Source organism: Loxodonta africana, chromosome 2 (assembly GCF_030014295.1).
Source record: "Loxodonta africana isolate mLoxAfr1 chromosome 2, mLoxAfr1.hap2, whole genome shotgun sequence".
NCBI lineage: Eukaryota > Metazoa > Chordata > Mammalia > Proboscidea > Elephantidae > Loxodonta > Loxodonta africana.
In genome coordinates, this window is record NC_087343.1 from 160,192,246 (window position 1) to 160,205,383 (window position 13,138).

Here is a 13,138-nt window from a genome sequence, read left to right on the forward strand (position 1 = left end):
GCAAAAAACTACTCTGTTATGGTAATCCCATGGTTAAGAAGTGAAGTATCACAGGTGAGTGGTTAAGAGTGTGGACTTCGGAGTGAAACACTGTGTTTGAATACTGCCTCTCTATGTGGCCTTAGGCAAAGTACTTAACTTCTCTGAGTATCTATTTTCTCATCTTGTTGTGAGCCCTCTAATGGCCAGGCATTGGGCTGACGCTGAGGAGATAGTAGTGAATAAGCCAGAAATAGACTTTGCCTTTCATAGGCTCATGAGATGTTATAGGCTCATCTCCAACACAATATCAGACTTTCTGTTGTGATGCCTAGGGTTTTGACTAATTTTCTAAAGTAGATTGCCTGCTTTGCCTAGTCTGTCTTAAACTGGATGCTCCACTAAATTCTGTCCACAATAAGTGTCTCTCCTGGTATTTGAAATACTGACGGAATAGCTTCCAACATCATAGCAACACAAAAGCCACCACAGTACAACAAACTGAATGATGGGTTGTTGACTCTTCTGATATACACTGCTTGTATTATCCCCTTCCCTTGAGTTTGGGAGGGACCAGTGAATATGATGGGATATCAATCCTGTGATTAGGTTACTAACCAGCTGGCTTCGAGTTAGTCAAGAAGGAGATTATCCTGAGTGGGCCTGCCTTAATTCAGTGAATCCCTAAAAGAGACTGTGTACTTCCTGAAGTCAAGAGACTCAAAGCATGAGAGAAACGCTTCTCTGGTCTGGAAGACATAGCCTTCATGAGTTCTACAGCTGCAAGGAAATGAATTCTGCCAACAATCATGTTAATTTGAAAGATGACCCCAGATCTGGCTGTGTTGTAGGACCTTGTGCAGAGGACCCAGCTAATCTGTGTCAGACTCCTGACCCAGGGAAATGGTGAGATAATAACTTTGTGCTGTTTAAAGCCTCTAAGTTTGTGATTATTGAGTCCATGGCATAAAACATGAATATAGAGGTATATACAGATTGCCAGGACAAAATGACCTTTCTTACTCCTGCAAACTGATCTGTGATTAAAATGGAAACTTCTGGATACAGGTAAAAAATTTGTGAAATTTATGAAGTATGAACTGTTGGTAGATTAATGTCAATGGAGAGAAAACTAAGTATCTGAAGCCTATTTCATGGACTGTATATTTGTACCAGGAGTCCCTGGGTGGTGCAAACAGTTAACACACTTGGCTGCTAACTGGAAGTCTGGAGGTTCGAGTCTACCCAGATGTGCCTCAGAAGAAAGGCCTGGTGGTCTACTTCTAACAAATCAGCCAGTGAAAACCCAATGGGGAACAGTTCTACTGTGACACACATAAGGTCACCACAAGTCAGAATCCGTTAGACGACAAATGGTGATGCTGGGTATTTTTACTGTTTTCATTCCATTAATACTTACTGAACACTTCTTACGTGACAGGTGTTTTACTAGGAGAGGGGAAAGGGAAACATACAAAGACAAATAACACAGACTTTGCCCTCATGGAGCTTGCTCTTTTATTCAAGGAGACAGTCACCTTAACAGCTGGCTATATTACAATAATTCTGAGTGGAGAACGAAGCAAGTTACTGCGAGAGCCTCAAAGGACAGAAATGACTAATTCAGTCAGAGATGAGTCAGAGATGGCTTCTTTTGTAGCATTTGAGTTAAGATTTGAAGGATGTTCTCATAGACCCTGCTTGCTAGTTGCCCTCCTAAAAGGCATTTGCTTCTTCTTCCTTGCTGTAAGTATCCTGATGTTGTTTGGGACTCTATCCTTTCCCAAAGTGATTCGCGAGTTGATTCTAATTGATCTAAACCTGGTTGAGAGTGGCTGACTGGGCCAAATCCATCATGACACGTGTATTTGTTTATTGGAATGAATTATTCATGGATATTTGTATTGTCTGTGGCTACTTTTGCACTACAAAGGTGGAATCGAATGGTTGTAACAGAGCCTGTATGGCCCACAAAGCCTAAAATATTTGCAATCTAGCCCTTTTCAGAAAAAAAGCTGCCACTCCCAGTCACCATAGCAATCCCAGTGCCCCTCCCAGTATTAATTTAGGTATAGAAATGTGACACAATTTTGGCCAAGGAGGTGGGATAGGGAAGTTATGATTCAGACTTATTTTTCAGGAAGGTAGTAATGGTATTCCTTAATCTCTGGGGTAAGAATTTGGGGAGCATGTACTATTGCTAGCAAAAAGCTAATTATATTTTTTAAAAGAAAATATCAAGGTTTTTGGCTCATTTGTATTCTAAATTCAAGTGCCCCTCTTTGTATGAATGTAAAAAATCAAATTGATTATGACATTGTTTTTTTCCCACTGTAGATTAAAGACATTACATATACAAGTGACACTGTGCATTTATGTCTGTTTATTTGTCACTTTCTGGGGTAGTGGAGAAACTTGTTCTTTAGCAGCCTTTGCGGGCTTCATTCATGCAAGCATTATCAAGTACCTTCTTAGAGAAAGGCACACGGTAGGGATAAAAGGAATGTAGGATGCTGGCTTAGTTTTCAAGTTTTTCTTGTCTGTTTGTTAGATACAATCAAATGTGTCATTTACTTTTTCTAGAGGCTTTCATCTCAAGAATGTTGAAATGTCTCTGAGGGACCGAATTACTGGACTGATGGCTGGGGTTCATGGTCTCAGAGTGACATCTTGCTCAACTGGCATAGAATAGTTTATAAAGAAAATGTTCTACATCCTATTTTGGTGAGTAGTGTCTGGGGTCTTAAAAGCTTGTGAGCAGCCATCCAGGATACGCCACTGGTCCCACCCCATCTGGAACAAGGGCGAATGAAGAAAATTAAAGATACAAGGGAAAGATTAATCCAAAGGACTAAAGGACCACCACTACCACAGCCTCCACCAGACTGAGTCCAGCACAACCAGATGGTGCCCAGCTACCACCACTGACTGCTCTGACAGGGATCACAATAGAGGGTCCCGGACAGAGCTGGAGAAAAATGTACAACAAAATTCTCACTTACAGAAAAAGACCAGACTTACTGGTCTGACAGACTGGAGAAATCCCAAGTATATGGCCCCTGGACACCCTTTTAACTCAGTACTGAAGTCACTCCTGAGGTTCACCCTTCAGCCAAAGATTAGACAGGCCCGCAAAACAAAATGAGACTAAATGGACACACCAGCCCAGGAGCAGGGATGAGAAGGCAGAAGGGGACAGGAAACCCAAGGGGAACCTAGGTTGAGAAGGACACAGTGTTGACATTGTGGAGTTGGCAACCAATGTCACAAAACAATATGTGGATTAATTGTTTAATGAGAAACTAATTTCGTTGTTAACCTTCACCTAAAGCACGCACGCACACACACACACACCCACCCCCCCACACAAAGATGCAGCCTTGGAAGCCCTATGGAGATACTTTTACTCTGTCCTATAGGGTCACTATGAGTTGGAATCAACTTGACAGCAATGAGTTTTAAAGAATACTTGAGTCTCCATTTCATTCTGTCTTGGTGTCTTGGCTAAGGCATTGCCTCTAGAAAATCTCTGGTGAAAACCAATTTCAGATCTGGGAGAGTTAACATAGGAACTCATTAGCAGAGTTCCCTACATGTAGTAGGAGTTCAGTATATGCTTATCGAATTGGAATAGCATCTATGAGATTATGTCTGTGTGAACTAATTTGCCCAATTAGTAAGGAGCAGAAGAGTCAGAGGACAAAATGAGAGTCCTAAGTGCTGGGTAGCAGGCAGAGGAGGGAGCGGAGCTAAAAAAAAAAAAAAAAAAAAAGAATGTTGAAATGAGTAGGGAAGAAAGGGCCTCCACTAGGAAATAACAGTTAAAGTATATGTGTTAGAAATGGAAACAAAGACTCACGAATGAGGAGGTAGAAATGGAGACCACACACCGAAGAATTTATAGTTCTTTCAGCAAATTTCTGTCTCTGTCACAAGCAAACACTGAGATAACATTTACTTATTAGCATTATTGAGGATCAGCCCCTTGAATTCAAGACCTAAAGCAGGGATACATAGGTTTCCGGTTTTGATTGATTGATAGAGACTACTTAGAATCCTGTTTTGGGGAAAAAACATGTCTGAGGCCCCGTATGGACTCAGTGGGAGAAAATGCTGTGATCGATGGGTGATGTCTGTAATGGGTACAGTTACATCATGAGTGTTAGGTAATTGTCACCTCTACCCTGATTTCATTCGTTCAATCAGATGGCATGATTTCAATTGCTAGATAGAAAACCAACTTAAACTGGTTTAAACAGGTAACTGAATAACCTGTGCTAAAGGCTTTTTACCCATTTAGATACAGGGCTTAGATGATACAGGACTGGCTTTCTCTCTCTTGGCACCGTTGACAATGATCATGATGATAATGGTACTAGCAGTGAACACATGTAGACTTCACTGTGTTGGCCACTGTTTTAAGTACTTTACATTTATTAACTGATTTAATCCCCATAATGACTCCACGAGCTAGGTAGTAGTAGCACCATTTTCATTTACAGATGAGGGAACTGCCGCACAGAGAGGGTTAAGTAACTTGTCCAGGACTCTGCAAGTGGTGGAACTAGGATTTAAACCCATGTGATCTGTTTCTAAAGTTTATGTTCTAAATCAGGGGTTGGCAAACTATGGCTCATGGGTCAAATCCTGTCCTCCACCCATTTTTGTAAATAAAATTTAAATGGAACATAACCATGCTCATTTATTTATATATTATCTATAGGTGTTTTCTCACTGCAATGGCAGAGTTGTATAGTACAATGGCAAGGACTGTATGGCCCTTTATAGGGACGGTTGGATTCTATCACTCTTAGACGTCATAAGGTGGCAAAATGGCTGCAGCTATTCCAGTTCCTAATCTTGCTTTGTTCACATTAAGAATGAACATATACAATTCCCTAATTGGTCAAAGCCCTAGAAGTATTTCTCGATGGACTTAATTGGCCTGATTTAGGTAATCTCTGATCTTTGACCAGGGCTCATTGGCTTGGCCCAGGTGCCATGCTCCATCCCTGGAGCCAGGAGTGAGGTCAGCTTCATTCAAGCCACATGGATGAATGTCAGGAAAAAGTGGTCACTCTAAGAAATCAACAATGAGGGAGTTTATTATGAGAAACAAAACAAAACAACCAAACCAAACTCATTGCCAGAGCATTGCTTCTGACTCATGGCCACCCTATAGGACAAAGTAGAACTACCCTATAGGGTCTCCAACCCTGTACCTTTTATAGAAGCCCACGGCCACATCTTTCTCCCACAGAGCAACTAGTGGGTTTAAACCACTGACTTTTGGATTAGCAGCTGAGCACTTAACTACTGTGCCACCAGGGCTCCTTAGTATAAGAAAGAGGGCAGGATTCTAGGTAGCAAAAACAAATAATGCCCCATTTAGTGCGTTTTCCTATTTAATGAGGTAAATGGAAATGATACTTGGAATGGAAATGCCTTCATTTCCCTGTCTCTTGATCTAGTGTATATTTCCTACTAGAAGTTGGACACTAATTAGTGCCTGTTCCTTGTGAATACAGTCAAGAAAAAGGTGACTGGGAAGTGAGAGAACGGAGGCATATTCTGAAAGGAAAGGGCAGAAGTTGAACCTACACCCAACTCCTAGTTTGTGCACTGGTCCTCTTTCAGCCATAGCTGCTACAACCTCTCTAACTTAATCCTTTCTTCTGTTAGGTATTTCATGTTTCACTCAATATTTTCTTGCTGCCTCACAATCCTCATTATAAGCATACCATCATATGTTGTGATGCCATGATACTCTCCAGGGCTCCGGTCGTGCAGTTGAAGGTTGTTCCCCTGACACAAAATAGCTTCAGATTGCTAGGGTGTTTGAGTCCCTCTGTTAGTGTTTAAAAAAACATCTTTTTAAATGTCGAAAGATTTAATGTTTAGATATGTTTAAAAATATTCTTTAATAACACACAGAAAATTACATAGGACAAAGATAAAGCTTAATGAATTATTATAAAGGGAAAACCCTTTTAAATGGTAAAGTGGTAGCGTGTTAGCCTCCCAGAAGCCCTCTTAATGTCTCCTTCTGGTCACATTCCTTTTCTTCCTCTAAAGGTGAACATTGTCCTTAATTTTATAATAACCATTTTCTTGCTTTTCTTTATAGCTTTACCACCCAACTAAGCATCCCTAAACACTATCGTTTAGTTTTGCCTTTTTGTCAATTGTATGTACTTGTAATCATGAAGGCTCTATCCTTTTGCCTGGTTTCTTTCACCCAATCTCATGTTTGTAAGACTTGTCCATGCTGTGCAGAGTTGTAGTTCATTTATTTTCATTGTTGGTATTCCAGTTTGTAAAAGGAATGGATTGTTTTGTTCTACAGTATTTGGTCAGCTGTGTTATTTTCTAATTTTGGCATTTATGAATAATGCTGCTGAGAACCTGTCTCCTGGTATTCACATGTACACATCTATTTGTTGGGTGTACGCTTAGAAGTGGAATAGATAGCTGGGTCATAGGGCGTGAGTATTTTCAGTGTGAGTAGATAATGCCAAACTGCCTTCCAAAGTAGTGGTGCTGATTTATAGTCTCACCAGTAGTGTATGGAAAGTTCCCGTTGTGCCATATCATTGCCAACACTTGTGAGTGTCAGTCTTTCTAATTCCATTCATTCTTGTGGCTGTACAGTACTATTGCGATTTCCCTAATTACTGAGTAGAGCACATTTCTAATGTTCATAGACTTTTTGGATCTCTTCTTTTGTGAATAGACTTCAAGTCCTTTGCCTATTTTTCTACTGGGTTTTCTGTGTCTATATTTACTGCAGATTTGTAGGAAGTCTTTATTTTTCAAAGAGGGAACTCTATGCCCTTATCTTCGTGATGCCCTTTGCCTGTGACTCTTCTTTCTTCTCTGTTGATTCCTTCTCTGTTGATTTGGGTGGCCCTTCTCTGCTCCTTAACGTAGGTGCTCCTCAGGGTCCTCTCGTCAGCTGACTGATACTCTCCCTCTACGTTCTCCCTGTGTGATCTTTTCCACAAAGGCTGCTACAAGCTAATGACTAACACCCTATCACACCCATATCTCAGCCCAGACTTCTCTCAGAGGCAGATCTTTCATTCTGGTGCCTGCTGGGGATCTCTCTTCACCTGGTGGCTCCATTGGCTCTACAAATTCAATATACCCAAAATCAGGTTCCCCACCTTTTCCTTTTCCTCCCCCTTAAACCTGCTCCTGTTCCTTTAATTTCCGTCTCTATTCATACCTGTGCTTATCATCCTAGCTATCATCTTAAGCATCTTTATGAACTTCTTTTTCTCTCTCGTTGTTGTTCTTAGGTGCCGTCAAGTCAATTTTGACTCATAGCAACCCCGTGTGGCAGAGTAGAACTGCCCTATAGGGTTTTCTAGGCTATAATCTTTATGGGAGCAGATTGCCAGATCTTTTTCCTGCAAAGCTACTGGGTGGGTTCAAATTGTCAACCTTCTGGTTAGCAGCCAAATGCTTAACTGTTGCATCACCATGGGTCCTTTTTTTCTCTTAAAACCCTCATCAAATCACTCTCTACATTATGTTGATTTTACCTCTTCAGTTTTTCCTCTGTCCCCAGTTCCAGCCCTTTTCATCTCTCTCCTGGACCCCTTCAACAACTTCCTAAGTAGGCTCCCTGCCTTCAATCTTGTGTACTTCAAATGTGTCATTTACACAGCTGCCAGAGCGATCTTCAAAAATGTAATTCCAACAATGTCAATTCTCCCCTTAAAATCTCTCAACAGCTGTCCCCAGCCTGTTGAGTGGAACTAAAACTCTCAATGGCCCTCTATAATCAGCATCCTGGTAGCCCACCAGCACTTGAGCCATTCCTAGCCAAAAGTTGTCCATTTAAGCAAAATCAGTCTGCTTAGTACTCAGCAAGAGGTGGAGCTTATCAACTGTGTGCCTTTGCTCATGTTCTTCCTCACCTGGTTGGCCCTGTCTGCCTTTAGGATTTAGCTCAGTTTCATCTCCTCTAGGAGATTGGGTGCTCTAACTCTCTAACCAGTTGCTATGAGTCAGCTCCAACTCATGGCGACCTAATGTGTGTCAGAGTAGAACTGTGCTCCATAGGGTTTTCAATGGCTGATTTTTTTAGAAGTAGATTGCCAGGCCTCTCTTCTGAGGTGCCTCTGGGTGGACTCCAACCACAAAGCTTTTGGTTAGCAGCTGAATGTGTTAACCATTTGTACCACCCGGGGACTCCTCCAACCTATAATAATCTACACATATCTCTGTCATTTTACCATGTTATATTTTAGTTATATGTTTGGAATCGCTTTTCTTATTAGACTGTATTCCTTGAGGACAAGAACTGTTTATCTTGTTTATCTCTTAGCTTACTGTATGATACATTATCAAATACTGATTGTTTCGTGAAATGATGTGTAGGAAGGAAAAACAATTCATAGTGCTGAACGCTGTGAGTAGTGAAATGGCATTTAAGGTGGTAAATAAATGCAGTGGGTTCACCTGTGTGAGCCTGTGTTAGTGTGGATGTCAGTGAGTCTTGGCATGAGGCAGTTTTCTCAGCACCACTGGCAGAACTATCTTTGAACAGTACCCCAGACAGACAAGCTGAATGCTATTTGAATAGGAATTAAAGCTTGTTAACAAGAACTTTGACGAAGGTTTGAGTAGACTCACTGGTTTTAGGTTCATGGAAAAATGAAAAACAACAAGAAAAAAACCAAGAAATCTCAAAACCAATCTTAGAGGTTCAAAAAACTTGAGTTAATTTCTGGTCTTTGTGATAACTCCTCGTGTAACCTTGGGCAGATCACATCATCTCTCTGGTCATGAAAGTGCCTGAATAAATCGAAATAGCTCCCAAAACAATAATGTTCAATTATTGCTCACCATCAGGACAGTTAGTTACTCCAATCCAAAGTGTAGTTGCGACTGAGTAATACGACGACCAGGTGAAAAATGAGGTCATTACAGCCTTATGTGCAGTCATATAACTTTATTGTCAACCAAGCCAGCAGATGTTTCATTTGTAAATGGATCCCCAGTCCTGATGTAAAATACAAAAAAAAAATTTTGCAACTTCTATTTCCAGGTTGTATTTTTCAGCAGCTGAGAAACATCCTACATTCCTACAGGAAAGACCATGAATTCGGAAGTGATTCTCTGAGAGTCCATTCATGTTGAGGCTTTTTGTGAGTGATTGTGTGTGTGTGTGTGTGTGTGTGTGTGTGTGTGACACCACGTCAAGAAGAATCCATCGTTTGTTTCAAGCTGGAGAGCAGCGAAAAGCTATAATCACGGCCCTTGCTGGAACTTCCCCAGTCTCTCTCTTGGGATTCTGCAGGACTCATCTGGGACTGAGGGAGTTAGTTAATCACCCCCATGCTGGTCAAAGTTGAAGAGCTTTTTGGGCCATGTTCCACTCCTGACATTGCATGTTCTTTTTGTTCTCTGGAAAAAGTTAGCTTTTGATCTGAGCTTTCTTGTTCCCTGATGGACACTTTATCCATCTGTATTTTTTTGTGACATTCATTATATCCTCAATGAAAGTACTCATCTTTGCATTTCAGCTGATTCTTTCATCAGGAATCATCACAGATGTTAGCTAATTAACCTTTCTGTAGTTTTAAAAAGAATATGTAAAATAAGAGCTATGTCCCTCATCTCGTCAGGGAGGAGCAAGATGATAAATAGAGATGCCGTCAAACAAATACAGCATTGAATGAAGACCTACCCCTGCCTTGTTCCTCCTGTTAGCATCCCTTCATAGCTAAAGGACTGCTCCAGAGGAAATTTAGTAGCAGTACTGTGTTGTGGCTAGTGCGTAATGTGACCGGCTCCACTTCCTCCACTGAGGAATAGATTGTGTTTAGCATGCGGTTGCAGTTGTTTGCTGTTCTCTTTGATGAATTTAGGCTGACGTTCATAAGTCACCTGCACTTGGAGTTGGAAACCATTGGCCTACATGAAGTATGACTTGCAATTAGACCACAGTCAGAGAAGCTGAAATAAGAGAGCCAAACCAGGGGAAGGTTATTAGAGTGACTTGGCCATGTAGAATAAAATCCAGCATTCACACCTTACGCATTGCCCACTGACGCAACTCTCCACCCCCCTCCTATTTATTGTTGAACCTCTTGGCCGCCCATAATGCCTCCCTTCCTGTACTGGGGATACCCAGGCAAATGAAAATGCCAATCTTTTTCCATCCCTGCCTTGATGTATTAGGCATGTGCTCAGCTCTGAGAAAGATTTCTTTCGGGAACTGGCTTGTCTTCCCCTGAGAACATCCAGGGGAAGGTTTGCCTCACCTCTTGCTTCCAAGTGGGAGGGTTGAGAATAATAGCTCTTGTCACTTCTCTTAGCCTCGTTATGGGGAATATTTAGTGCTGGAGCTGGGATGTGGGGGTAATATCTTGGATGTGATAATGTTGCTTGCTGCATCAGTGAACATGGTATTGATTGTAAGCTGTCAACCTTTCTGCATGGTTTGGAGGGTCCCAGAAGGCTAACTCTGCAGGGAGGGCAATGCATCAGACAGGGACACACGTGTTCTATTAACTAACACTGCAGCCCAAGCTCGGGAGCTTGCTCTTAATGCGTCTTAGCTCACTACTTTCTCTTTCACTCTTGCTTTTTTTTGTTTGATGATTCCTTGAATCTCTGGAGAAGTCCCATGATGCTGTTTGGATCTCTGTATTCTGGCTCCTTAACTCAAAATCCCAGTAGCACACTGCTCATCTTGTATGCTTCTGATGGCAGGGGCTGTGGCTGTCTTTTTCACTCATTTCTTTGGTCATTCATTCAACAACTATTTATTGAGCACCTACTATGAGCCAGACAAAGCACTATGCTCTGGGGTATGCAAGTGGACCAAACAACATCTTGGTCCTCACGGAACTTCGGATGGTCTGACAGGGTGACATTTAAGCTGAATTTATGGTCTATGCCTAGACCATAAATATTGGTTGAGTTATGGAAACAATTACCCAGCTGAGCGGCTCTTAGCCTAGCTATTGGAGACTTCCCCAATGTGTCAGCCTCACTAAGGCTGTGCATTATTGTTGTTTCAGACTAAGCATTATTAACCCCCCACCTTACCTCTTCCCCTACTTCCCCTGGTCTGTCTTCCTGCTTATTACTAGTCAGTCATCCTGAAATACTTCAACTTCCTTAAACAGGTCATGTGCTTTTTTTGCCTTCACATATAGTATCCTGACACCTGGAACGTTCTTTTCCTTTCTTTTCCCCTGGATAACTCACTCCTTACTTATCTTTCAGGATTTGTCTTAGGAATCATCTGCTCTGGAGAACTTGCCATCTGGATGAGATGGTGCCTCTTTGTGTTCTCTTGGCAGCCTGTACACACCCATCATAGCATATATCATGCCATTTTATAGTAGTTGCAGAATAATAGTAATGAACATGTATTGAGTGCTTATTGTGGGCTAGGTACAGTTCTAAGAACCTTATGTGTATTAGCTAATTGAATTTTTACAGCAGTTTTATGATAAGTGCCATTATTACGTTTATTTGATTCCTAAGATAATTGAGACACGGAGAGGTTAAGTGATTTTCCTAGGCCCAGTCAGCTTGGAAGTGATGGAGCTTGGATTCCAATCCAGGCAGGCAGGCTTGGCACCTTGGGCTCTTAACCATGACATTCTACTGCAACTATCACCTGTAAGTATGTCTCTATCCCCTATTACACTGTAAGCTCTATGAGGACAGGGGTTGTCACTACTGCTTCCCTGGACCTCCCTGGCACAGTGCTTGGCAGGTAGTACATGAAACAAACAAAAAAACCAGTTGCTGTCGAGTTGGTTCTGACTCATGGCGGCCCCATGTGTTGCAGATAGAACCATGCTCTGTAGGGTTTTCCAGGCTGTGACCTTCCAGAAGCAGATCATCAGGCCCTTCTTCTGAGGCACCTAGGGGTGGGTTCGAACTGGCAACCTTTTGGTTAGTAGTCAAGTACTTAACCATTTGTGCCATCCAGCTGCTCCTGGAATAGTACATGATCAGTCATAAAATGTTTAGTGAATAAATGAATGCATATCACTCATCTGAGTGTTTAGAGTGCCAAAATGTTGCTTTTCCTCTTGCCAATAAGGCAGGCCCTCTTCCTCAGTTCTACTCCAGCATCTTTGGGGTCATCCTTGAATCCTGTCAAAATTAACTGCTCTGGCTGGGTAGGAGCATATCCCTAGGCAGCCAGAGCAAGAATCCAACATTTGCTGCTGGTCCCACTTCCCTGTGGTCTCTGGGTTTCCGTAGATGGATAAGCTGTACAGAAATGACCCCCCTGCTCCCACCCACTCCAAAAGCAGCATCTCCATGATGATTGGGGTCACAACCAAGAGTGCTGAGATGCGTGAGGAGGGGGGGTTTTGGTGGGAGCTGTCCATCCAAGAGAACGGAGCTCGACTTTTCAGGGAATGGGGCAGGGGAGTAGATTGAAGATCTAGGTAAGCGTCTGTTTCTGGCCCAACAGCGGTGATTATTTTGACAGCTCCTGAGGCAGGAATCGGCAGAGGTGGCAGGTCACTTTGATTCTGCCACCAACAATTTAACCAGTGGGGTATGGAACATCTAGATGGAGAAACAGTTAAACAGTAATAATAAGGTCAGGGTCAGAAGTTAGAGACCTCTGGGGGCCATTTGAATTCACTCTCTGCTTTGGTGACAGACCAAACGAAATTTGTATTCTTGGTCAGCTGTCAGGCAGTATTTGGTCACAAAGAGATGGTGTGTTTGTGAGTATCCCCACTAGTGAAAAAAAACCAAGACAAGGTCTCCATGTATTACTGCTCACTGTGATGGAAGAAGTGTAGGACCTGGAACAGGACAAATCTAGATAAAACTTCTGGCTGTGTTGCCAAAGGTTTGTCATTTAATCCTGTTGAGTCTGTTTTCTGAGCTATAAAAACGTCAGGTAATTGTAATGGTTTAAAAAAGTGCCTAGCCCAATCAATGCCTGTCACATAATAAGTGCCCAGTCAATATTGGTTTCTTTTTATTCTTTCCAACAACTTTGCACTTAAATACAGTGCCTGGACATGGGTGTTTAATAAATATTTGTTGTTGAATGAATACAGAAGGGGCGGGGCAGTTCTGGCAACTGAAAATATATCTGTAGAATTTAACTGAATGAGAGAAACATTGGCTTCATGTTCCCAGGCTAGACCCATTC